This window comes from Salvelinus fontinalis, unplaced genomic scaffold (genome assembly GCF_029448725.1).
Source record: "Salvelinus fontinalis isolate EN_2023a unplaced genomic scaffold, ASM2944872v1 scaffold_0316, whole genome shotgun sequence".
Taxonomy (NCBI): Eukaryota; Metazoa; Chordata; class Actinopteri; order Salmoniformes; family Salmonidae; genus Salvelinus; species Salvelinus fontinalis.
In genome coordinates this window covers 174,231-201,127 of record NW_026600525.1, presented here as the reverse complement: position 1 = coordinate 201,127, position 26,897 = coordinate 174,231, and the positions used below count along the sequence as shown (strand labels likewise).

The following is a 26,897-nucleotide window of genomic DNA, read 5'->3' as shown; positions in this document are numbered from 1 at the left end:
AGTAATTATTAATGTTGATATGCCTGGCTAGCTCAGTCGGTAGAGCATGAGACTCTTAATCTCAGGGTCGTGGGTTCGAGCCCCACGTTGGGTGACACTTTTCTCTTCCGAAGCACGAACTCACTTTGCAAACAGCCATCCGCTTGGACTTTCGAGCAGGCTTGCCACCCTGCATTGCTGACGTGTCAGGCATAGCTGGTGTTACAGAAGACTATGGATTTGAATCCTAGCTATACCTTCACTCTGACCTTTTATCTCAATGACATACCTATTACCAATGAAACGTCCTCCTAAATGGTTTGAAGCAATGCTCCTTTTCTCGACAAGAAATAGACAGGCAGAGGGTTCAAGAAAAATACTTGCATCTGCTGAGGCTCAAACTCACAACCGTGACATCAATTTACTGCATACTGCTGTATAAGTACAACACGCTAACCGAATGCACCACAGGATCCATTAACAACATTCTCACTGATCACCATATTTTGCTCAAACAGAGCTGTACGATATTCAGACCAAGTAATTATCACTGTTGAAGTGCCTGGCTAGCTCAGTCGGTAGAGCATGAGACTCTTAATCTCAGGGTCGTGGGTTCGAGTGGGCTAGCTCAGTCGGTAGAGCATGAGACTCTTAATCTCAGGGTCGTGGGTTCGAGCCCCACGTTGGGGGAATCTTTTCTCTTCCGAAGCACGAACTCACTTTGCAAACAGCCATCCGCTTGGACATTCGAGCAGGCTTGCCACCCTGCATTGCTGACTTGTCAGGAATAGCTGGTTTTACAGAAGACTATGGATTTGAATCCTAGCTATACCTTCACTCTGACCTTTTATCTCAATGACATACCTATTACCAATGAAACGTCCTCCTAAATGGTTTGAAGCAATGCTCCTTTTCTCGACAAGAAATAGACAGGCAGAAGGTTCAAGAAAAATACTTGCATCTGCTGAGGCTCAAACTCACAACCGTGACATCAATTTACTGCATACTGCTGTATAAGTACAACACGCTAACCGAATGCACCACAGGATCCATTAACAACACTCTCACTGATCACCATATTTTGCTCAAACAGAGCTGTACGATGTTCAGACCAAGTTATTATTAATGTTGAGATGCCTGGCTAGCTCAGTCGGTAGAGCATGAGACTCTTAATCTCAGGGTCGTGGGTTCAAGCCCCAAGTTGGGCGAATCTTTTCTCTTCCGAAGCACGAACTCACGTTGCAAACAGCCATCCGCTTGGACTTTCCAGCAGGCTTGCCACCCTGCATTGCTGACGTGTCAGGCATAGCTGGTGTTACAGAAGACTATGGATTTGAATCCTAGCTATACCTTCACTCTGACCTTTTATCTCAATGACATACCTATTACCAATGAAACGTCCTCCTAAATGGTTTGAAGCAATGCTCCTTTTCTCAACAAGAAATAGACAGGCAGAGGGTTCAAGAAAAATACTTGCATCTGCTGAGGCTCAAACTCACAACCGTGACATCAATTTACTGCATACTGCTGTATAAGTACAACACGCTAACCGAATGCACCACAGGATCCATTAACAACATTCTCACTGATCACCATATTTTGCTCAAACAGAGCTGTACGATATTCAGACCAAGTAATTATCACTGTTGAAGTGCCTGGCTAGCTCAGTCGGTAGAGCATGAGACTCTTAATCTCAGGGTCGTGGGTTCGAGCCCAACGTTGGGTGAATCTTTTCTCTTCTGAAGCACGAACTCACTTTGCAAACAGCCATCCGCTTGGACATTCGAGCAGGCTTGCCACCCTGCATTGCTGACGTGTCAGGCATAGCTGGTTTTACAGAAGACTATGGATTTGAATCCTAGCTATACCTTCACTCTGACCTTTTATCTCAATGACAGACCTATTACCAATGAAACGTCCTCCTAAATGGTTTGAATCAATGCTCCTTTTCTCGACAAGAAATAGACAGGCAGAAGGTTCAAGAAAAATACTTGCATCTGCTGAGGCTCAAACTCACAACCGTGACATCAATTTACTGCATACTGCTGTATAAGTACAACACGCTAACCGAATGCACCACAGGATCCATTAACAACACTCTCACTGATCACCATATTTTGCTCAAACAGAGCTGTACGATAGTCAGACCAAGTTATTATTAATGTTGAGATGCCTGGCTAGATCAGTCGCTAGAGCATGAGACTCTTAATCTCAGGGTCGTGGGTTCAAGTTGGGCGAATCTTTTCTCTTCCGAAGCACGAACTCACTTTGCAAACAGCCATCCGCTTGGACTTTCCAGCAGGCTTGCCACCCTGCATTGCTGACGTGTCAGGCATAGCTGGTGTTACAGAAGACTATGGATTTGAATCCTAGCTATACCTTCACTCTGACCTTTTATCTCAATGACATACCTATTACCAATGAAACGTCCTCCTAAATGGTTTGAAGCAATGCTCCTTTTCTCAACAAGAAATAGACAGGCAGAGGGTTCAAGAAAAATACTTGCATCTGCTGAGGCTCAAACTCACAACCGTGACATCAATTTACTGCATACTGCTGTATAAGTACAACACGCTAACCGAATGCACCACAGGATCCATTAACAACATTCTCACTGATCACCATATTTTGCTCAAACAGAGCTATACGATATTCAGACCAAGTAATTATCACTGTTGAAGTGCCTGGCTAGCTCAGTCGGTAGAGCATGAGACTCTTAATCTCAGGGTCGTGGGTTCGAGCCCCACGTTGGGCGAATCTTTTCTCTTCCGAAGCACGAACTCACTTTGCAAACAGCCATCCGCTTGGACATTCGAGCAGGCTTGCCACCCTGCATTGCTGACTTGTCAGGCATAGCTGGTTTTACAGAAGACTATGGATTTGAATCCTAGCTATACCTTCACTCTGACCTTTTATCTCAATGACAGACCTATTACCAATGAAACATCCTCCTAAATGGTTTGAAGCAATGCTCCTTTTCTCGACAAGAAATAGACAGGCAGAAGGTTCAAGAAAAATACTTGCATCTGCTGAGGCTCAAACTCACAACCGTGACATCACTTTACTGCATATGTAAGAAATTGTATTAGATATTGGTAACTTGTTTTAACAACTTCTCAACATTACCTATAAGTTGACACAACATACACACCCCCTCTTTCTCTTGGACATATGCTGGACACATAGGACATATACACGGCACCCACAATTCCCCTCCCCCATGACAATCACACAGACACACCCAACCCATGGTTGGACCTCAGGACAAAGAACTCTCAGGAACCAATGGAACGTGGACACCAGGCCTGATCAGGACTACCCAAGACCCAGATCGACCAACTGGAAGGCCGGACTCGCAGATCTACCTACTTTGCTTGTTGTCTATATAGTACTGAACATTTCTGGAAACTGCCCTCTTTTCCGGACGATTCACTAGGAGTCAGACTGAAAGAGCCTTGCTGCAAGATTTTACTAAGATATCTTTACATGTAATTAAACGGCCTTATTATAAAATTATCCACCTCGTCCTATTGTCTCCTCTTGTTCTCCTGTCAACAGTAAACGTTTTATTAACAGACTTGGTAGCAGAGGATGGTTAAAACATATTTGTATTCGGCCCAATAGAAAATCCATCGGACAGGAGACGAGAGGGAGAAATTTATCCAGAGGAGAGGTGACCTTTTCGAGGGAGAATCGCGATTCAACCCACACAGGAAACTGATCAAAGAGCTCGAAACTAAAGAGGTGAGCAGATGCCCGTTTAACCAAAATCTGTATATTGTATTATAGCCAATATCTAAATTCAATGATCAGGAGTACTGTGGTGAGTGAATTGTTGCTAAATTTATGTGGAATTGTTTAGAATTTAAGGCATTGTGTACAGATATCTAAGTATTAATAGGTCAAAGACTTATTCACATAGTCTGGGCACTACGCGGTATGCTGATCGAGTAGGTGTACAGTGAAGAATAAGCTTTATAACGATTCACACAGTCGGGCCATATTTGACAGTCGATCAGGTAGGGGTTACCGTGAAGAATCCATAATTAAAAGATGGGATCCAAATAGCCGGGCAGTAGTTAGATTTGGCAAATCAGCTAGGTGTTACCGTGAAGACCCATAAAAAATAAAAATAAAAATATATAACGATTCACACAGTCGGGCCATATTTGACAGTCGATCAGATAGGGGTACCGTGAAGAATCCATAATTAATATAATACGTTTTCAAATAGTCGTGCAGTAGCTATACTTAGCTAGGTGTTACGTGAGAAATCTAATGTGTTTTCAAATAGTCGTGCAGTAGCTATACTTAGCTAGGTGTTACGTGAGAAATCTAATGTGAATTCAAATAGTCGTGCAGTAGCTATACTTAGCTAGGTGTTACGTGAGAAATCTAATGTGATATTGTATGTGTAAGTTGTGTTGTAATTGTATGTGTAAGTTGTGTTGTCGCAATGTGGGGGATTGAACGTTCCACGAGACCAATTGCTACTAACTAGCCATATGCTAGTTGAGGCTGTGCTAAAGTGACCGCCGTGTCGATGTGTATATATTGCTGTGAAGCAACTATTTTCTGCTGATGAGTTGACCGGATTTTTCCCTCTCCTGCTGTTGATAAATCCCTAAGGGTGAGAATCAATTTGAAAATTATTATAGAAGCGCGTGAATTACTAGTATATTGTCCCCAAAGGAAATTTCTGAAATGTTTTGGCAAAGTATTTAATTAATCGGAAAAAGTTCAAATTAAATCGGAAAAGTTAATAGAAATAATATCTTTCGAATTATATATCATATAATTGCCATTCCAATTATATCAGGAGCGCCTGAATTACTAGTATATTGTCCCCAAAGGAAACTTTTGAAATATTTTGCCAAAGTATTTAATAAATTAAATTAGCGAAAAGCAATAATGTTTTTTATTAAAAGTACCTAAAACTGTCATTCCAATTATAACAGGAGCGCGTGAATATATTCGTATATTGTTTCAAAGAGATATAGCTGATATATTGTTGGAAAACGAAAATAATTCATCGAATACACGGCAATAAAATCCTTTGTCCACGCGAGTCGGACACGAGACTGGGGGAAGAGAGGGGAAGAAAAATACATCGCTGGTTTCGATCAGTAACGGGCTAAAGTATACAAAGATAATAATAGACCCAGACATAGCTTAACGACAAAATGACCACGACTATCGTCCCCAAACACAAATTCAACGAATATTTAGATCAGAGAATGAAAGACAGAGCAGGCGGGAAATTACACTACAAACCCGTTAAAAAGATTTGGGAGGAAGTGGGGCTGAGATGGACTCAAACAGGTTTTCTTAGTGGAGTCGCCCCATCAAAAGGGCAACTCCTCATTATGGAGAAAGAATTGGAGGAAGCAGTGAAGCAAGGGATAGAATGTGAAGTTGATAAGAATAAGAGTCACTTATTTAAAAAAAGAAGGGACAAAGCAAAGGGAAAAGGCACAGGCTGAGATGAGAATAGGTTTATGGGCAATTGAGGAAATTAGGAAAGCTCTCCCTTACCGGAAACCTGATACGATGGGAGTGGTCACTAGAGCACCAACTGACACCAAAGAGGGCAGGCCCAATAATAATGATGGCCCACCTACCACCACAGCAACCCCATCGGCCCCCACCCATCTATACCCAGAACTGCCACAGGGAGAGAAAAAAGCACCACCTCCCTATTTTCAAAATCCATTCACTCAGCAATCACCTCCCCCCTTCCAGGGCATGTCTGACGAATATGCTCCATGGCCCTGAAGCTGCTCACCACTAACCTACACTCATCATTGACCTGGACTACTGAAGCATCAAAGGCTTTTGCACTCTTGAAAACAGATCTCTAAGTGGCAGTAGCCTTAACAGCACCTGACTAAAAAAAAAACAAGTTCCATCTGGATGTTTCTGAAAAGGAAGGATTTACATCATCCATCCTTTTCCAGAACCTAGAGGGGGAGAGTAGAGTGTTGAGGTATCACTCCTCCAAACTGGGCCACATTGAAGAAGGACAAACCACATGCTCCAGGTATGTGGCTGCAGTGGCAAAAGCTATTGGAAAAACAGCCCACATGATAATGTGCCATCCATTGGAAATCCACACCCACATGGGGTTGCAGCATATCTAAGGACCTATGGTTATACACAGATGGATGCCGCTATAGAGGAGAGGAAGGGAACATAGCAGCATACGCAGTGGTGCAGCAGCTCCCGGATAGATCACATGTGACTTTGGAATCTGCCATCATCACACAACCTGCATCAGCCCAGCTAGCTGAAATCATAGGGTTGACACAAGCTCTGGAAAGAGCTGAAGGAAAGACTGTAAACATCTACACCGACTCAGCTTATGCTCATGGAGCAGTCCATACGAATGGATCACAATGGCTGAGACGCAACGTCATCACCACAGGAAACCTTCCAATCAAACACAAGACACAGATGGAAAAACTGATTAAATCGGTCTCACTACCTAAGAAGGTGGCCATCATGAAGTGTAAAGGACATCAACAACTGAAAAACAGAGTCAGCAAGGGAAATGATGCAGCTGATAAAGCAGCCAAGAAAGCTGGTGGATACACCCCGAGACGAATGGTACTACGGACCCAACCAGCTCGGACTGAGCTCACAAAGCAACACATAAAAGAACTCCAGTTCACAGCAGGACCCTGTGAATACTCAGTATGGGGACAGAAAGAGGCCACCAAGGGACCTGATGAACTGTGGAGATGCCATGATGGCAGACTAGAGGCCCCAGCAAACCTATGTCCAGAACTAATACGAGAAGCTCATGGGCCCACACACGAAGGCAAACTAAAGACTTTACAGAAGGTGTCCCACATCTGGTGGCACCCCCACATGAAAGACATGACAGATTTGTTTTGTGACGAGTGTAGCATTTGTGGTAGACACAATCCAAAGAAACCATATCAAACGCCCATGGGTTCATACCCAGTCCCAAATGCTTGTTTTCAGGACATCAACATAGATTACACAGATATGGGGCAAGACAATGTGACAAATGGAAAAAGGTACCTGTTAGTTAGGGTAAACAGGTTCTCTAAATGGGTTGAGGCAATGCCAGCAGCAGGGGAGGATGCAAAATAGGTCATTAAGTGGCTGCAAACCGAACTCATGTGTATTGTTTAATGACAAACGCTCCATGTACCAATAGGGTCGGATGTGTAAATGTCAACTGATTGTTGTTTAATGATGGGGTTAGTGTACAGGCCACAATCTCATAAGTCTCGTGGAACGCGCCAATCAAATGTATGTGCAGGTTTGAAGTTGATTTGGGTTAAAGTTCTGCCCCTGGCGTTGCTGGCCATGATAGCCTCTCCAGGTGCAGGCACCCATCTCTCTCCTCATGAGACAATGGCTGGAGGAGTCATGCTGGGTTCACCAAGGAAGGGAGGTCATATGCCCGCCCTTGATGTACAACAAATTGTAATGTTTGATAATTGACGGAACTTTCTGCAGCTCTCTCCACACAGATTCACAAGGTCCAACGGGGAAGCAGAAGGGAGATCTGGCACACGGAAGGTAAAAATTGGTGACTTGGTGGGGTTAATGTCCACAAGAGAAAGTGGCTAGAACCCAGGTGGACTGGACAGTACGAAGTGAGGGAGGTTACTTCACACTCAGTCCAGGTCAAAGGTAAATCAGGCGCACCTTGGCACCACCTCACACATTGCACTCCAGCCCCAATCCCTTCTAGAACACTGACAGAAGTCAGAGCTGATTTAAACAGCTTAAATTCGATTCCAAATGAAGACATTCCTGACTCAGGTGATGCGGTATCAAACTCCGCCTCCCCTGATAAAGGAACCTCGCCCAGTTAGAGGGATATTTCTCCCTCCCTGGGCAAGGCTAGGGATATCTGGCCCCTTATTTGACATTTTGTCATGTTTTTGATCATCATGTCTTGTCCCTGTGCTTCCCTCTGCTGGTCTTATTAGGTTCTTTCCCTCTTTCTATCCTTCTCTCTCCTCCTCCCTTTCTCTCTCTATCGTTCCGTTCCTGCTCCCAGCTGTTTCTCATTCTCCTAACGACCTCATTTACTCTTTCACACCTGTCCCCTATTTTTGCCCTCATTAGAGTTCCTATTTCTTCCTCTGTTTTCCGCTTCAGTCCTTGTCGGATTCTTGTTTGATGTTTGCTGTTCAGTGTCCTTGTTCCGCCCTGTCGTGTTTTTGCCTTCATCAGATGCTGCATGTGAGCAGGTGTCTAGTGGTCGCGTCTCCAGTCGTTCATCTCTACTGACGAGAGGATTTCAGTTTTCCTGTTTTGTTTTTACCTTAGATATATCAGGAGTATCGTTTTTGTCTAAGACTGGAATAAAGACTCTGTTTCTATTACGTCGCTTTTGGGTCCTCCTTCATCAGCATAACAGAAGAATCCGACCAGTCATGGACCCAGCGACTACGGATTCTCGCAAGACTGCCATCGAGATCCAGGGAGAAATGCTCGGTAGACACGAGCAGGAATTGTCTGCTGCTCGTCATGCCGTTGAGACCCTGGCCGCTCATGTCTCCGATCTCTCAGGACAGTTTCAGAGTCTTCGTCTCGTGCCACCAGCTACTTCCTGGTCTTCCAAGTCTCCGGAACCTAGGGTTAATAACCCACCTTGTTACTCTGGGCAGCCCACTGAGTGTCGCTCCTTTCTCACCCAGTGTGATATTGTGTTCTCTCTCCAGCCCAACACATACTCAGGAGAGAGAGCTCGGATCGCTTACGTCATATCGCTCCTGACTGGTCGGGCTCGGGAGTGGGGCACAGCTATCTGGGAGGCAAGGGCTGAGTGTTCTAACGTTTATCAGAACTTTAAGGAGGAGATGATACGCGTTTTTGATCGTTCTGTTTTTGGGAAGGAGGCTTCCAGGGTCCTGGCTTCCCTATGTCAAGGTGATCGATCCATAACGGATTACTCTATAGAGTTTCGCACTCTTGCTGCATCCAGTGACTGGAACAAGCCGGCGTTGCTCGCTCGTTTTCTGGAGGGACTTCACGCTGAGGTTAAGGATGAGATTCTCTCCCGGGAGGTTCCTTCCAGCGTGGACTCTTTGATTGCACTCGCCATCCGCATAGAACGACGGGTAGATCTTCGTCACCGAGCTCGTGGAAGAGAGCTCGCGTTAACGGTGTTTCCCCTCTCCGCATCTCAACCATCTTCTCCCATCAGCTCAGAGACTGAGCCCATGCAGCTGGGAGGTATTCGCATCTCGACTAAGGAGAGGGAACGGAGAATCACCAACCGCCTTTGTCTCTATTGCGGTTCTGCTGGACATTTTGTCATATCATGTCCAGTAAAAGCCAGAGCTCATCAGTAAGCGGAGGGCTACTGGTGAGCGCTACTACTCAGGTCTCTCCATCAAGATCCTGTACTACCTTGTCGGTCCATCTACGCTGGACCGGTTCGGCTGCTTCCTGCAGTGCCTTGATAGACTCTGGGGCTGAGGGTTGTTTTATGGACGAAGCATGGGCTCGGAAACATGAGATTCCTCTCAGACAGTTAGGGAGGCCCACGCCCATGTTCGCCTTAGATGGTAGTTCTCTCCCCAGTATCAGATGTGAGACACTACCTTTAACCCTCACAGTATCTGGTAACCACAGTGAGACCATTTCCTTTTTGATTTTTCGTTCACCTTTTACACCTGTTGTTTTGGGTCATCCCTGGCTAGTATGTCATAATCCTTCTATTAATTGGTCTAGTAATTCTATCCTATCCTGGAATGTTTCTTGTCATGTGAAGTGTTTAATGTCTGCTATACCTCCTGTTTCTTCTGTCCCCTCTACTCAGGAGGAACCTGGTGATTTGACAGGAGTGCCGGAGGAATATCATGATCTACGCACGGTCTTCAGTCGGTCCAGAGCCAGCTCTCTTCCTCCTCACCGGTCGTATGATTGTTGTATTGATCTCCTTCCGGGGACCACTCCTCCTCGGGGTAGACTATTCTCTCTGTCGGCTCCCGAACGTAAGGCTCTCGAGGATTATCTGTCTGTTTCTCTCGACGCCGGTACTGTGGTGCCTTCTTCCTCTCCCGCCGGAGCGGGGTTTTTCTTTGTTAAGAAGAAGGACGGTACTCTGCGCCCCTGCGTGGATTATCGAGGGCTGAATGACATAACGGTTAAGAATCGTTATCCGCTTCCCCTTATGTCGTCAGTCTTCGAGATGCTGCAGGGAGCCAGGTTCTTTACTAAGTTGGACCTTCGTAACGCTTACCATCTCGTACGCATCAGAGAGGGGGACGAGTGGAAAACGGCGTTTAACACTCCGTTAGGGCATTTTGAATACCGGGTTCTGCCGTTCGGTCTCTCTAATGCTCCAGCTGTCTTTCAGGCATTAGTTAATGATGTACTGAGAGACATGCTGAACATCTTTGTTTTCGTTTACCTTGACGATATCCTGATTTTTTCACCGTCACTCGAGATTCATGTTCAGCACGTTCGACGTGTACTCCAGCGCCTTTTAGAGAATTGTCTCTACGTGAAGGCTGAGAAGTGCGCCTTTCATGTCTCCTCTGTCACTTTTCTCGGTTCTGTTATTTCCGCTGAAGGCATTCAGATGGATCCCGCTAAGGTCCAGGCTGTCAGCGATTGGCCTGTTCCTAAGTCACGTGTCGAGTTGCAGCGCTTTCTCGGTTTCGCTAATTTCTATCGGCGTTTCATTCGTAATTTCGGTCAAGTGGCTGCCCCTCTCACAGCTCTGACTTCTGTCAAGACTTGCTTTAAGTGGTCCGGTTCCGCCCAGGGAGCTTTTGATCTCCTCAAGAAGCGTTTTACATCCGCCCCTATCCTTGTTACTCCTGACGTCACTAAACAATTCATTGTCGAGGTTGACGCTTCAGAGGTGGGCGTGGGAGCCATTCTGTCCCAGCGCTTCCAGTCTGACGATAAGGTTCATCCTTGCGCTTACTTTTCTCATCGCCTGTCGCCATCGGAACGCAACTATGATGTGGGTAACCGCGAACTGCTCGCTATCCGCTTAGCCATAGGCGAATGGCGACAGTGGTTGGAGGGGGCGACCGTTCCTTTTGTCGTTTGGACTGACCATAAGAACCTTGAGTACATCCGTTCTGCCAAACGACTTAATGCACGTCAAGCTCGTTGGGCGTTGTTTTTCGCTCGTTTCGAGTTCGTGATTTCCTATCGCCCGGGGAATAAGAACACCAAGCCTGATGCCTTATCCCGTCTCTTTAGTTCTTCTGTGGTTTCTACCGACCCCGAGGGGATTCTTCCTGAAGGGCGTGTTGTCGGGTTGACTGTCTGGGGAATTGAGAGACAGGTAAAGCAAGCACTCACTCACACTGCGTCGCCGCGCGCTTGTCCTAGTAACCTTCTGTTTGTTCCTGTCTCTACTCGTCTGGCTGTTCTTCAGTGGGCTCATTCTGCCAAGTTAGCTGGCCACCCCGGCGTTCGGGGTACGCTTGCTTCTATTCGCCAGCGGTTTTGGTGGCCTACTCAGGAGCGGGACACGCGCCGTTTCGTGGCTGCTTGTTCGGACTGCGCGCAGACTAAGTCAGGTAACTCTCCTCCTGCCGGTCGTCTCAGACCGCTTCCCATTCCTTCTCGACCATGGTCTCACATCGCCTTAGACTTTATTACCGGTCTGCCTTCGTCTGCGGGGAAGACTGTGATTCTTACGGTTATCGATAGGTTCTCTAAGGCGGCACATTTCATTCCCCTCGCTAAGCTTCCTTCCGCTAAGGAGACGGCACAAATCATCATTGAGAATGTGTTCAGAATTCATGGCCTCCCGTTAGACGCCGTTTCAGACAGAGGTCCGCAATTCACGTCACAGTTTTGGAGGGAGTTCTGTCGTTTGATTGGTGCTTCCGTCAGTCTCTCTTCCGGATTTCATCCCCAGTCTAACGGTCAAGCAGAAAGGGCCAATCAGTCGATTGGTCGCATTTTACGCAGCCTTTCGTTTCGAAACCCTGCGTCTTGGGCAGAACAGCTCCCCTGGGCTGAGTACGCTCACAACTCGCTTCCTTCGTCTGCTACCGGGCTATCTCCGTTTCAGAGTAGTCTTGGTTACCAGCCTCCTCTGTTCTCGTCCCAGCTCGCCGAGTCCAGCGTTCCCTCCGCTCAGGCTTTTGTCCAACGTTGTGAGCGCACTTGGAGGAGGGTCAGGTCTGCACTTTGCCGTTACAGGGCGCAGACTGTGAGAGCCGCCAATAAACGTAGGATTAAGAGTCCTAGGTATTGTCGCGGTCAGAGAGTGTGGCTTTCCACTCGTAACCTTCCCCTTACGACAGCTTCTCGCAAGTTGACTCCGCGGTTCATTGGTCCGTTCCGTGTCTCTCAGGTCGTCAATCCTGTCGCTGTGCGACTGCTTCTTCCGCGACATCTTCGTCGCGTCCACCCTGTCTTCCATGTCTCTTGTGTCAAGCCTTTTCTTCGCGCTCCCGTTCGTCTTCCCTCCCCCCCTCCCGTCCTTGTCGAGGGCGCACCTATTTACAAGGTACGGAAGATCATGGACATGCGTTCTCGGGGACGTGGTCACCAGTATTTAGTGGATTGGGAGGGTTACGGTCCTGAGGAGAGGAGTTGGGTTCCATCTCGGGATGTGCTGGACCGTTCGTTGATTGATGATTTCCTTCGTTGCCGCCAGGGTTCCTCCTCGAGTGCGCCAGGAGGCGCTCGGTGAGTGGGGGGGTACTGTCATGTTTTTGATCATCATGTCTTGTCCCTGTGCTTCCCTCTGCTGGTCTTATTAGGTTCTTTCCCTCTTTCTATCCTTCTCTCTCCTCCTCCCTTTCTCTCTCTATCGTTCCGTTCCTGCTCCCAGCTGTTTCTCATTCTCCTAACGACCTCATTTACTCTTTCACACCTGTCCCCTATTTTTGCCCTCATTAGAGTTCCTATTTCTTCCTCTGTTTTCCGCTTCAGTCCTTGTCGGATTCTTGTTTGATGTTTGCTGTTCAGTGTCCTTGTTCCGCCCTGTCGTGTTTTTGCCTTCATCAGATGCTGCATGTGAGCAGGTGTCTAGTGGTCGCGTCTCCAGTCGTTCATCTCTACTGACGAGAGGATTTCAGTTTTCCTGTTTTGTTTTTACCTTAGATATATCAGGAGTATCGTTTTTGTCTAAGACTGGAATAAAGACTCTGTTTCTATTACGTCGCTTTTGGGTCCTCCTTCATCAGCATAACACATTTGGGGTGTCCCTGGGCACTTTCACATGGTTAATAGAATAACTATAACCGGATCCCCATGGATGTATGTCACGGACACTCTAGTCTAACTAGGTAATAATAGATTAAAAAATTAAAAAAATTAAAAATTTAGAAAACAATAGTTAAAATAAGAAACTAATATGGCTCAAATTGAGAAGGTTGAATAAGAGTGGGTGGAGAGCTATGCAGAGAATGGACAGAAGATGGCAGTATTGCAGCACCCAAATGGTCTCCCAGCCGACTGGTTGAATGCTGGTGACATAATTTTGTTTTTTTGAGTAAACATTAAGGTTAAGGGTTTCCGTGTACCCAGAGATAAGATATCTTAAAAGAATACACTCATATGGGAATAGGAGTTTTACTTTCTGAGTTTTATTTAGGCAAGGGACTTTGAGAAGATAAAGGGTTCTTTTGGTATGTTTAGATATGGAACACGAATGTAGGTGTAACATTTTGACCTGTTTTCTGTTTCCATTGCATTTTCCGGCGACTTGATCACTCGCGGGGAAATGTGGTGAGAATAATGAGATTGTGTCATTTGGGATACTAGTTTTGAGGTAAATTGATTATAATAGAGTTTATAACTCTTGACCATAAGGTAAGCATTTGTATTGGCCATTAGAAGATAGAGATAGGTTAATTAAGGTTATGTTAGGACTTTAAAGGTTGACACTATAAGACCTGTGGTTATTTTTAAATCCATGCAGATAAAGTCAAAACAGTGAGACACTTAGTTAATATTGTAAAGGAACACACAGTTGTTATTGACTATTATTACAAAAAGGCAGACAGATGGGTCTACCCCGCACTGTTCAGACCTTGAAGGTTTGAGAGCAGAGTGGGGAGGGTGGACCAGGAAATGAGCAAGGTAGGCTGTGAAATAAGATAGGAGAAAGGGGTTAACATATATAAGCAGCACAGATACATTTCAAAGTAGATAAGTCACTTGACAGAGAATTAGAAAAGAATAGATATGAATGTACGCCAAAGGGAGAATTGGATATGCGGGGAATAAAAGGGACGTTCCTAGAATATGATGTACTAAGTTATTATTTAGAGTAGGTAAGGTTGATACCTGGCCAGAGCCAGGTATCAAACGAAGGAGGGTACATTGTGGACTAGGAACGGATGGGGCCTATTGGATAATAAACTTATTTAAAATTAAACATTTATAGCTAAAAAAAAATAAAAAATAATTAGGCATAGAAGTTAAATATATAATCAGAAAGAACAAATGAGGAACTGTTTGCTAACCAAACCTGTATGTCCAAGAGTTTATACATTGCAGGTGAATTAAGGGAGAAGGTGAATCACTCGACCTGGGGGCATATCGCACTTGGAGGGTGAGACACACTGACACTGCCGAATGATCACAGAGTTAAGGAGAAGAACTGTTGCTAATAGAGCTCGGGGATCAACTCCTTAATGAAGAATTCCCTGCCCCTGACCTTTCCTCACTGTGTTCGTTCATAGAAGTGAAAGTGTGGCTTGATCTCTGGCTGATGATGTGTTCTCTGGGAGAGGATGGGGTTTTACAGGACTGCCTGTAGTCCTGAGCTGTCTGATAAGGATATGATGGGGAGGTTACCATCGCAGTGCTGCCAGAACCACCACCAGTTCCAACGGACCAGGGTTCAGCCGGCCTCCTCCACCACTTCAAGACCAAGTCCCACGCCATCACCTAAGCTCTCCAATCTGGTACAGATAATAAATATAAAAGACATCTCAGATAGTGAACATTTGGGGACTGAAACTGTTTATGAGGAAAGGGAGAATATGTGTTTGGCCTACAAAACACTTAATAGAAAGGACTGTGTCGTATGTGGACATGCCAGACCTATTCTGGCTGCTCACCCATTTGTCCTAAGTAATGGGGAAGGTTGGATGTGCATCCAAATTTAACCCTGTGTAAAACTCTGAGTCTTGTGTTCCCAGAAGTCCCTCCCCAGAAGGTCCATGGGGAGTTAAGGCATATGGGGGACATAACAGCTGTAACACTGGTACAGGTAGAGGTATAGACTATGGAGGGCTCCCTGCTACTACCTGCATCACTAATACCACTATTAACTAGAGGTGTTGCTGATGTATGGTGGATGTGTGGACCTGCCAGGCGGTTGACCCCATTTTTGAAAGGAAATTGTCGTTGCTCATGTGTTTTGGCCAGTCTGATACCACCGTTGCCTATTATGATAGCTAATCAACCTCTGGGAAGCTACACAGGACACAGAGGCTTGGGACCAACCCAGGAGACGGCAGAAACGTGACGCTCCTTGGTCCGAGGGTACAGATAACATGCACACCAACCTGTTGGGGGTCCCAATAGGGGTCCCCCACGAATTCCAGACATTAACCAGGAATGATGGCCTGTGGCATCTGATGCCCATCATTGGCCCAGCTATTGTTGATGTTAAAACAAAAGGTCTGGATCAATTATAAACACACCCACACAGGACTTACAGGGATGGCTGAACAATTGGATGCTGCCTCACAAACCAGTAGACACAATAGACTAACACTGGACATAAGTCTGGCCAACCAGGGAGGTGTATGTAAAAAGATTGTAGAACAGTGTTGCACGTTTGTTCCTAACAATACTAGTCCGGATGGGAGCATTTCAAAAGCTCTGAGTGGGTTGGCAAGGTTATCAGTGGAGATGAAGGGTCTTGCAGGTGTGGAGGAGAGTGGACTGTTCCCCTGGCTGGGTGGTTGTTTTGGTAAGTACACTGCAATGACGATTACTGGATTTCTGACACTAGTTGTTGTTTTTCATTTCTGTGTTGCCTGTATCATACCTTGTTTGAAGAAGTTTGTTACAGATGTGTAAGGGGCCTCTAGTATGATGCCGTTGCTTGATGCTCCAGTTGGAGAGGCTGTTACGAAAACGAGCTTCCGCAGGAGAGTGGGCTGACAGAGGAGGACCCTTGGTTAGCTGTAGTTGATGTTGAATGAATAAAAAGTGATGTTTGTCCTCCCTGTTGTGAAGGTTTGAAGTTCCCGGGTGGCGACGAGCCCACCTGGTACAGGTTGCATAGAGAGATGGACCTGAGGGTTTAACATATTCTCGTTTTTTGGTTTACTAATGTGTGGTTGGCCACTCCAGGGGTAGTTATTGGAGTGGTCTCCTTTTTGGTCCTTGCTCATTTACGACTCAACTTACATTGATGCTATTGGTGTCCCTAGGGGGTGCCAGATGAATATAAACTGGCGGACCAAGTGACAGCTGGGTTTGAATCATCATTTTGTTGGTGGTGTACAGTTAATAAAAATGTGGACAGAATTAACTACATTCATTTTAATGTCCAGAAACTGGGCAATTGGACTCAACAAGGCTTCGAGGCGGTCCATGGACAATTGGCAGCTACGTCCCTGATGGCATTTCAAAATAGAATCGCGGTTGATATGTTATTGGCTGAACGGGGGGTGGTCTGTACAATGTTTGGTGAACAGTGTTGTACTTTCATTCCCAATAACACAGCTACGGATGGGAGCCTAACTGTAGCATTGGAGGGACTTCGTACCCTTAATGGTAAGATGAAACAGCATTCTGGAGTGGACACTACTATGTGGGACTCATGGATGGATGCTTTTGGTAAATATAAGACGCTGGTTTCCTCCATCCTAGTATCAATTTCTGTTTTTGCGGCCATTCTTGTACTTTGTGGATGCTGTTGCATTCCATGTGCGCGCACGCTTGGTAGCTGTGTTATAACTGCCGCCATAGACCCTAATCAGGAAAGGGCCCAAATGTTCCCATTGCTTGATGATGGGGAAGCTGGACCTGTCTATCTATTTGAGGACTAAGATACTTTTATGTCACGTCTCTTGTGAGACGTGAAGAGAGGGAATCAAAAATTTGTCTTCTGACAAATTTTATCCCATAGCTTTGTCTTTTTATACTTTTATGTCACGTCTCTTGTGAGACGTGAAGAGAGGGAATCAAAAATTTGTCTTCTGACAAATTTTATCCCATAGCTTTGTCTTTTTATACTTTTATGTCACGTCTCTTGTGAGACGTGAAGAGAGGGAATTAAAAATTTGTCTTCTGACAAATTTTATCCTTTAGTTTTGTCTTTTATATACTTTTATGTCACGTCTCTTGTGAGACGTGAAGAGGGGGATTTGTAAGAAATTGTATTAGATATTGGTAACTTGTTTTAACAACTTCTCAACATTACCTATAAGTTGACACAACATACACACCCCCTCTTTCTCTTGGACATATGCTGGACACATAGGACATATACACGGCACCCACAATTCCCCTCCCCCATGACAATCACACAGACACACCCAACCCATGGTTGGACCTCAGGACAAAGAACTCTCAGGAACCAATGGAACGTGGACACCAGGCCTGATCAGGACTACCCAAGACCCAGATCGACCAACTGGAAGGCCGGACTCGCAGATCTACCTACTTTGCTTGTTGTCTATATAGTACTGAACATTTCTGGAAACTGCCCTCTTTTCCGGACGATTCACTAGGAGTCAGACTGAAAGAGCCTTGCTGCAAGATTTTACTAAGATATCTTTACATGTAATTAAACGGCCTTATTATAAAATTATCCACCTCGTCCTATTGTCTCCTCTTGTTCTCCTGTCAACAGTAAACGTTTTATTAACACATACTGCTGTATAAGTACAACACGCTAACCGAATGCACCACAGGATCCATTAACAACACTCTCACTGATCACCATATTTTGCTCAAACAGAGCTGTACGATATTCAGACCAAGTTATTATTAATGTTGAGATGCCTGGCTAGCTCAGTCGGTAGAGAATGAGACTCTTAATCTCAGGGTCGTGGGTTCAAGCCCCAAATTGGGCGAATCTTTTCTCTTCCGAAGCACGAACTCACTTTGCAAACAGCCATCCGCTTGGACTTTCCAGCAGGCTTGCCACCCTGCATTGCTGACGTGTCAGGCATAGCTGGTGTTACAGAAGACTATGGATTTGAATCCTAGCTATACCTTCACTCTGACCTTTTATCTCAATGACATACCTATTACCAATGAAACGTCCTCCTAAATGGTTTGAAGCAATGCTCCTTTTCTCAACAAGAAATAGACAGGCAGAGGGTTCAAGAAAAATACTTGCATCTGCTGAGGCTCAAACTCACAACCGTGACATCAATTTACTGCATACTGCTGTATAAGTACAACACGCTAACCGAATGCACCACAGGATCCATTAACAACATTCTCACTGATCACCATATTTTGCTCAAACAGAGCTGTACGATATTCAGACCAAGTAATTATCACTGTTGAAGTGCCTGGCTAGCTCAGTCGGTAGAGCATGAGACTCTTAATCTCAGGGTCGTGGGTTCGAGCCCAACGTTGGGTGAATCTTTTCTCTTCTGAAGCACGAACTCACTTTGCAAACAGCCATCCGCTTGGACATTCGAGCAGGCTTGCCACCCTGCATTGCTGACGTGTCAGGCATAGCTGGTTTTACAGAAGACTATGGATTTGAATCCTAGCTATACCTTCACTCTGACCTTTTATCTCAATGACAGACCTATTACCAATGAAACGTCCTCCTAAATGGTTTGAAGCAATGCTCCTTTTCTCGACAAGAAATAGACAGGCAGAAGGTTCAAGAAAAATACTTGCATCTGCTGAGGCTCAAACTCACAACCGTGACATCAATTTACTGCATACTGCTGTATAAGTACAACACGCTAACCGAATGCACCACAGGATCCATTAACAACACTCTCACTGATCACCATATTTTGCTCAAACAGAGCTGTACGATATTCAGACCAAGTTATTATTAATGTTGAGGTGCCTGGCTAGCTCAGTCGGTAGAGCATGAGACTCTTAATCTCAGGGTCGTGGGTTCAAGCCCCAAGTTGGGCGAATCTTTTCTCTTCCGAAGCACGAACTCACTTTGCAAACAGCCATCCGCTTGGACTTTCGAGCAGGCTTGCCACCCTGCATTGCTGACGTGTCAGGCATAGCTGGTGTTACAGAAGACTATGGATTTGAATCCTAGCTATACCTTCACTCTGACCTTTTATCTCAATGACATACCTATTACCAATGAAACGTCCTCCTAAATGGTTTGAAGCAATGCTCCTTTTCTCAACAAGAAATAGACAGGCAGAGGGTTCAAGAAAAATACTTGCATCTGCTGAGGCTCAAACTCACAACCGTGACATCAATTTACTGCATACTGCTGTATAAGTACAACACGCTAACCGAATGCACCACAGGATCCATTAACAACATTCTCACTGATCACCATATTTTGCTCAAACAGAGCTGTACGATATTCAGACCAAGTAATTATCACTGTTGAAGTGCCTGGCTAGCTCAGTCGGTAGAGCATGAGACTCTTCATCTCAAGGTCGTGGGTTCGAGCCCCACGTTGGGCGAATCTTTTCTCTTCCGAAGCACGAACTCACTTTGCAAACAGCCATCCGCTTGGACTTTCGAGCAGGCTTGCCACCCTACATTGCTGACGTGTCAGGCATAGCTGGTTTTACAGAAGACTATGGATTTGAATCCTAGCTATACCTTCACTCTGACCTTTTATCTCAATGACAGACCTATTACCAATGAAACGTCCTCCTAAATGGTTTGAAGCAATGCTCCTTTTCTCGACAAGAAATAGACAGGCAGAAGGTTCAAGAAAAATACTTGCATCTGCTGAGGCTCAAACTCACAACCGTGACATCAATTTACTGCATACTGCTGTATAAGTACAACACGCTAATCGAATGCACCACAGGATCCATTAACAACATTCTCACTGATCACCATATTTTGCTCAAACAGAGCTGTACGATATTCAGACCAAGTAATTATCACTGTTGAGGTGCCTGGCTAGCTCAGTCGGTAGAGCATGAGACTCTTAATCTCAGGGTCGTAGGTTCGAGCCCCACGTTGGGTGAATCTTTTCTCTTCCGAAGCACGAACTCACTTTGCAAACAGCCATCCGCTTGGACATTCGAGCAGGCTTGCCACCCTGCATTGCTGACTTGTCAGGCATAGCTGGTTTTACAGAAGACTATGGATTTGAATCCTAGCTATACCTTCACTCTGACCTTTTATCTCAATGACAGACCTATTACCAATGAAACGTCCTCCTAAATGGTTTGAAGCAATGCTCCTTTTCTCGACAAGAAATAGACAGGCAGAAGGTTCAAGAAAAATAATTGCATCTGCTGAGGCTCAAACTCATAACCGTGACATCAATTTACTGCATACTGCTGTATAAGTACAACACGCTAACCGAATGCACCACAGGATCCATTAACAACATTCTCACTGATCACCATATTTTGCTCAAACAGAGCTGTACGATATTCAGACCAAGTAATTATCACTGTTGAGGTGCCTGGCTAGCTCAGTCGGTAGAGCATGAGACTCTTAATCTCAGGGTTGTGGGTTCGAGCCCCACGTTGGGCGAATTTTTTCTCTTCCGAAGCACGAACTCACTTTGCAAACAGCCATCCGCTTGGACATTCGAGCAGGCTTGCCACCCTGCATTGCTGACATGTCAGGCATAGCTGGTTTTACAGAAGACTATGGATTTGAATCCTAGCTATACCTTCACTCTGACCTTTTATCTCAATGACAGACCTATTACCAATGAAACGTCCTCCTAAATGGTTTGAAGCAATGCTCCTTTTCTCGACAAGAAATAGACAGGCAGAAGGTTCAAGAAAAATACTTGCATCTGCTGAGGCTCAAACTCACAACCGTGACATCAATTTACTGCATACTGCTGTATAAGTACAACACGCTAACCGAATGCACCACAGGATCCATTAACAACATTCTCACTGATCACCATATTTTGCTCAAACAGAGCTGTACGATATTCAGACCAAGTAATTATCACTGTTGAGGTGCCTGGCTAGCTCAGTCGGTAGAGCATGAGACTCTTAATCTCAGGGTCGTGGATTCGAGCCCCACGTTGGGTGAATCTTTTCTCTTCCGAAGCACGAACTCACTTTGCAAACAGCCATCCGCTTGGACATTCGAGCAGGCTTGCCACCCTGCATTGCTGTCTTGTCAGGCATAGCTGGTTTTACAGAAGACTATGGATTTGAATCCTAGCTATACCTTCACTCTGACCTTTTATCTCAATGACATACCTATTACCAATGAAACAACCTCCTAAATGGTTTGAAGCAATGCTCCTTTTCTCGACAAGAAATAGACAGGCAGAAGGTTCAAGAAAAATACTTGCATCTGCTGAGGCTCAAACTCACAACCGTGACATCAATTTACTGCATACTGCTGTATAAGTACAACACGCTAACCGAATGCACCACAGGATCCATTAACAACATTCTCACTGATCACCATATTTTGCTCAAGCAGAGCTGTACGATATTCAGACCAAGTAATTATCACTGATGAGGTTCCTGGCTAGCTCAGTCGGTAGAGCATGAGACTCTTAATCTCAGGGTCGTGGGTTTGAGGCCCACGTTGGGTGAATCTTTTCTCTTCCGAAGCACGAACTCACTTTGCAAACAGCCATCCGCTTGGACATTCGAGCAGGCTTGCCACCCTGCATTGCTGTCTTGTCAGGCATAGCTGGTTTTACAGAACACTATGGATTTGAATCCTAGCTATACCTTCACTCTGACCTTTTATCTCAATGACATACCTATTACCAATGAAACGTCCTCCTAAATGGTTTGAAGCAATGCTCCTTTTCTCGACAAGAAATAGACAGGCAGAAGGTTCAAGAAAAATACTTGCATCTGCTGAGGCTCAAACTCACAACCGTGACATCAATTTACTGCATACTGCTGTATAAGTACAACACGCTAACCGAATGCACCACAGGATCCATTAACAACATTCTCACTGATCACCATATTTTGCTCAAACAGAGCTGTACGATATTCAGACCAAGTAATTATCACTGTTGAGGTGCCTGGCTAGCTCAGTCGGTAGAGCATGAGACTCTTAATCTCAGGGTCGTGGATTCGAGCCCCACGTTGGGTGAATCTTTTCTCTTCCGAAGCACGAACTCACTTTGCAAACAGCCATCCGCTTGGACATTCGAGCAGGCTTGCCACCCTGCATTGCTGTCTTGTCAGGCATAGCTGGTTTTACAGAAGACTATGGATTTGAATCCTAGCTATACCTTCACTCTGACCTTTTATCTCAATGACATACCTATTACCAATGAAACAACCTCCTAAATGGTTTGAAGCAATGCTCCTTTTCTCGACAAGAAATAGACAGGCAGAAGGTTCAAGAAAAATACTTGCATCTGCTGAGGCTCAAACTCACAACCGTGACATCAATTTACTGCATACTGCTGTATAAGTACAACACGCTAACCGAATGCACCACAGGATCCATTAACAACATTCTCACTGATCACCATATTTTGCTCAAACAGAGCTGTACGATATTCAGACCAAGTAATTATCACTGTTGAGGTGCCTGGCTAGCTCAGTCGGTAGAGCATGAGACTCTTAATCTCAGGGTCGTGTGTTCGAGCCCCACGTTGGGCGAATCTTATCTCTTCCGAAGCACGAACTCACTTTGCAAACAGGCATCCGCTTGGACATTCGAGCAGGCTTGCAACCCTGCATTGCTCACTTGTCAGGCATAGCCTGTTTTACAGAATACTATGGATTTGAATCCTAGCTATACCTTCACTCTGACCTTTTATCTCAATGACAGACCTATTACCAATGAAACGTCCTCCTAAATGGTTTGAAGCAATGCTCCTTTTCTCGACAAGAAATAGACAGGCAGAAGGTTCAAGAAAAATACTTGCATCTGCTGAGGCTCAAACTCACAACCGTGACATCAATTTACTGCATACTGCTGTATAAGTACAACACGCTAACCGAATGCACCACAGGATCCATTAACAACATTCTCACTGATCACCATATTTTGCTCAAACAGAGCTGTACGATATTCAGACCAAGTAATTATCACTGTTGAGGTGCCTGGCTAGCTCAGTCGGTAGAGCATGAGACTCTTAATCTCAGGGTCGTGGGTTCGAGCCCCACGTTGGGTGAATCTTTTCTCTTCCGAAGCACGAACTCACTTTGCAAACAGCCATCCGCTTGGACTTTCGAGCAGGCTTGCCACCCTGCATTGCTCACTTGTCAGGCATAGCTGGTTTTACAGAATACTATGGATTTGAATCCTAGCTATACCTTCACTCTGACCTTTTATCTCAATGACATACCTATTACCAATGAAACGTCCTCCTAAATGGTTTGAAGCAATGCTCCTTTTCTCGAAAAGAAATAGACAGGCAGAAGGTTCAAGAAAAATACTTGCATCTGCTGAGGCTCAAACTCATAACCGTGACATCAATTTACTGCATACTGCTGTATAAGTACAACACGCTAACCGAATGCACCACAGGATCCATTAACAACACTTTCACTGATCACCATATTTTGCTCAAACAAAGCTGTACGATATTCAGACCAAGTAATTATTAATGTTGATATGCCTGGCTAGCTCAGTCGGTAGAGCATGAGACTCTTAATCTCAGGGTCGTGGGTTCGAGCCCCACGTTGGGTGAATCTTTTCTCTTCCGAAGCACGAACTCACTTTGCAAACAGCCATCCGCTTGGACATTCGAGCAGGCTTGCCACCCTGCATTGCTGACTTGTCAGGCATAGCTGGTTTTACAGAAGACTATGGATTTGAATCCTAGCTATACCTTCACTCTGACCTTTTATCTCAATGACAGACCTATTACCAATGAAACGTCCTCCTAAATGGTTTGAAGCAATGCTCCTTTTCTCGACAAGAAATAGACAGGCAGAAGGTTCAAGAAAAATACTTGCATCTGCTGAGGCTCAAACTCACAACCGTGACATCAATTTACTGCATACTGCTGTATAAGTACAACACGCTAACCGAATGCACCACAGGATCCATTAACAACATTCTCACTGATCACCATATTTTGCTCAAACAGAGCTGTACGATATTCAGACCAAGTAATTATCACTGTTGAGGTGCCTGGCTAGCTCAGTCGGTAGAGCATGAGACTCTTAATCTCAGGGTCGTGGATTCGAGCCCCACGTTGGGTGAATCTTTTCTCTTCCGAAGCACGAACTCACTTTGCAAACAGCCATCCGCTTGGACATTCGAGCAGGCTTGCCACCCTGCATTGCTGTCTTGTCAGGCATAGCTGGTTTTACAGAAGACTATGGATTTGAATCCTAGCTATACCTTCACTCTGACCTTTTATCTCAATGACATACCTATTACCAATGAAACAACCTCCTAAATGGTTTGAAGCAATGCTCCTTTTCTCGACAAGAAATAGACAGGCAGAAGGTTCAAGAAAAATACTTGCATCTGCTGAGGCTCAAACTCACAACCGTGACATCAATTTACTGCATACTGCTGTATAAGTACAACACGCTAACCGAATGCACCACAGGATCCATTAACAACATTCTCACTGATCACCATATTTTGCTCAAACAGAGCTGTACGATATTCAGACCAAGTAATTATCACTGTTGAGGTGCCTGGCTAGCTCAGTCGGTAGAGCATGAGACTCTTAATCTCAGGGTCGTGGATTCGAGCCCCACGTTGGGTGAATCTTTTCTCTTCCGAAGCACGAACTCACTTTGCAAACAGCCATCCGCTTGGACATTCGAGCAGGCTTGCCACCCTGCATTGCTGTCTTGTCAGGCATAGCTGGTTTTACAGAAGACTATGGATTTGAATCCTAGCTATACCTTCACTCTGACCTTTTATCGCAATGACATACCTATTACCAATGAAACGTCCTCCTAAATGGTTTGAAGCAATGCTCCTTTTCTCGACAAGAAATAGACAGGCAGAAGGTTCAAGAAAAAATCTTGCATCTGCTGAGGCTCAAACTCACAACCGTGACATCAATTTACTGCATACTGCTGTATAAGTACAACACGCTAACCGAATGCACCACAGGATCCATTAACAACATTCTCACTGATCACCATATTTTGCTCAAGCAGAGCTGTACGATATTCAGACCAAGTAATTATCACTGATGAGGTTCCTGGCTAGCTCAGTCGGTAGAACATGAGACTCTTAATCTCAGGGTCGTGGGTTTGAGGCCCACGTTGGGTGAATCTTTTCTCTTCCGAAGCACGAACTCACTTTGCAAACAGCCATCCGCTTGGACATTCGAGCAGGCTTGCCACCCTGCATTGCTGTCTTGTCAGGCATAGCTGGTTTTACAGAACACTATGGATTTGAATCCTAGCTATACCTTCACTCTGACCTTTTATCTCAATGACATACCTATTACCAATGAAACGTCCTCCTAAATGGTTTGAAGCAATGCTCCTTTTCTCGACAAGAAATAGACAGGCAGAAGGTTCAAGAAAAATACTTGCATCTGCTGAGGCTCAAACTCACAACCGTGACATCAATTTACTGCATACTGCTGTATAAGTACAACACGCTAACCGAATGCACCACAGGATCCATTAACAACATTCTCACTGATCACCATATTTTGCTCAAACAGAGCTGTACGATATTCAGACCAAGTAATTATCACTGTTGAGGTGCCTGGCTAGCTCAGTCGGTAGAGCATGAGACTCTTAATCTCAGGGTCGTGGATTCGAGCCCCACGTTGGGTGAATCTTTTCTCTTCCGAAGCACGAACTCACTTTGCAAACAGCCATCCGCTTGGACATTCGAGCAGGCTTGCCACCCTGCATTGCTGTCTTGTCAGGCATAGCTGGTTTTACAGAAGACTATGGATTTGAATCCTAGCTATACCTTCACTCTGACCTTTTATCTCAATGACATACCTATTACCAATGAAACAACCTCCTAAATGGTTTGAAGCAATGCTCCTTTTCTCGACAAGAAATAGACAGGCAGAAGGTTCAAGAAAAATACTTGCATCTGCTGAGGCTCAAACTCACAACCGTGACATCAATTTACTGCATACTGCTGTATAAGTACAACACGCTAACCGAATGCACCACAGGATCCATTAACAACATTCTCACTGATCACCATATTTTGCTCAAACAGAGCTGTACGATATTCAGACCAAGTAATTATCACTGTTGAGGTGCCTGGCTAGCTCAGTCGGTAGAGCATGAGACTCTTAATCTCAGGGTCGTGGATTCGAGCCCCACGTTGGGTGAATCTTTTCTCTTCCGAAGCACGAACTCACTTTGCAAACAGCCATCCGCTTGGACATTCGAGCAGGCTTGCCACCCTGCATTGCTGTCTTGTCAGGCATAGCTGGTTTTACAGAAGACTATGGATTTGAATCCTAGCTATACCTTCACTCTGACCTTTTATCGCAATGACATACCTATTACCAATGAAACGTCCTCCTAAATGGTTTGAAGCAATGCTCCTTTTCTCGACAAGAAATAGACAGGCAGAAGGTTCAAGAAAAAATCTTGCATCTGCTGAGGCTCAAACTCACAACCGTGACATCAATTTACTGCATACTGCTGTATAAGTACAACACGCTAACCGAATGCACCACAGGATCCATTAACAACATTCTCACTGATCACCATATTATGCTCAAGCAGAGCTGTACGATATTCAGACCAAGTAATTATCACTGATGAGGTTCCTGGCTAGCTCAGTCGGTAGAGCATGAGACTCTTAATCTCAGGGTCGTGGGTTTGAGGCCCACGTTGGGTGAATCTTTTCTCTTCCGAAGCACGAACTCACTTTGCAAACAGCCATCCGCTTGGACATTCGAGCAGGCTTGCCACCCTGCATTGCTGTCTTGTCAG

At 45.1% G+C, this 26,897-nt stretch overlaps 6 non-coding genes across 6 annotated transcripts; all 6 read left to right on the top strand.

The window, feature by feature from the left end:
* Positions 1-21: 21 nt before the first annotated feature.
* trnak-cuu (transfer RNA lysine (anticodon CUU)) lies at positions 22-94 on the top strand. Its single transcript has one exon. It is a non-coding gene; the product is annotated as a tRNA-Lys (tRNA).
* Positions 95-2,661: 2,567 nt separating this feature from the next.
* On the top strand, positions 2,662-2,734 carry trnak-cuu (transfer RNA lysine (anticodon CUU)). The gene has a single exon. It is a non-coding gene; the product is annotated as a tRNA-Lys (tRNA).
* Positions 2,735-19,477: 16,743 nt separating this feature from the next.
* On the top strand, positions 19,478-19,550 carry trnak-cuu (transfer RNA lysine (anticodon CUU)). Its single transcript has one exon. It is a non-coding gene; the product is annotated as a tRNA-Lys (tRNA).
* A 963-nt stretch (positions 19,551-20,513) lies between these two features.
* trnak-cuu (transfer RNA lysine (anticodon CUU)) lies at positions 20,514-20,586 on the top strand. Its single transcript has one exon. It is a non-coding gene; the product is annotated as a tRNA-Lys (tRNA).
* Positions 20,587-23,103: 2,517 nt separating this feature from the next.
* Positions 23,104-23,176, top strand: trnak-cuu (transfer RNA lysine (anticodon CUU)). Its single transcript has one exon. It is a non-coding gene; the product is annotated as a tRNA-Lys (tRNA).
* Positions 23,177-23,621: 445 nt separating this feature from the next.
* On the top strand, positions 23,622-23,694 carry trnak-cuu (transfer RNA lysine (anticodon CUU)). Its single transcript has one exon. It is a non-coding gene; the product is annotated as a tRNA-Lys (tRNA).
* The last annotated feature ends 3,203 nt before the right edge of the window (positions 23,695-26,897 follow it).